The sequence below is a fragment of the Cupressus sempervirens genome, chromosome 1 (genome assembly GCF_028749045.1).
Source record: "Cupressus sempervirens isolate cs-2001-9-10 chromosome 1, ASM2874904v1, whole genome shotgun sequence".
NCBI classification, from domain to species: Eukaryota; Viridiplantae; Streptophyta; class Pinopsida; order Cupressales; family Cupressaceae; genus Cupressus; species Cupressus sempervirens.
This window is the reverse complement of record NC_143118.1, coordinates 609981746-609982610: the sequence shown is the minus strand read 5'-3', so window position 1 is coordinate 609982610 and position 865 is coordinate 609981746.

Here is an 865-nt window from a genome sequence, read left to right as displayed (position 1 = left end):
CTCTAATTGATTCAGCGTCGTCGTCCACCGTTTCAAAATCCGACATTTCCATCCGCCCTGACAGCGGCGTTGAATCAATGAGGAGGGCACGGGAGAGGCTCGCGGCAACCACCTCTCCCATCGTAGCCGCGATAGGCACGCAAAAAATTTTGCTCGAGCGCCAAGCACCCACCTCATGCCTAGAGACAAGGGCTCGCCATTAGATCAAAACTTCGAAATCGCTGAACAGACGCGCTGTAGAATGGCAACCGCTGCCAAGTCTCTTCCGTAGTTGCGTCGGTCGAGTGATCGAAGAAGGTGATCTAAGAGAGGGTCCAAGCGTAGGCATTCGTTGGGGGATTCGCGCCGATGGCATAAATTTATGCAATACCCGAGCAACACCGGACGGAGGTGCTAGACGAGGGCTCCCGTTTTAGATCGAGTTTTAAAATCACCGAGTAGACGCGGTGAGGGCTGGCAGCCGCTGCCAAACCTTTTTCCGAAATTGCGCCAGCTGAGTGACAAGAAAACATGATCTAAAGGAGAGCCCAGGAATAGCACCCTCGAGGGTGGGCTTCATGCCCCTCTAATTGATTCAACGTCGCCGTCCACCGTTTCAAAATCCGACATATCCATCCGCCCTGACAGCGGCGTTGAATCAATGAGGGGGGCACGGGAGAGGCTCGCGGCAACCACCTCTCCCGTTGTAGCCGCGATAGGCACGCAAAAAATTTTGCTAGAGCGCCAAGCACCCACCTCATGCCTAGAGACAAGGGCTCGCCATTAGATCAACTTCGAAATCGCTGAACAGACGCGCTGTAGAATGGCAACCGCTGCCAAGTCTCTTCCGTAGTTGCGTCGGTCGAGTGATCGAAGAAGGTGATCT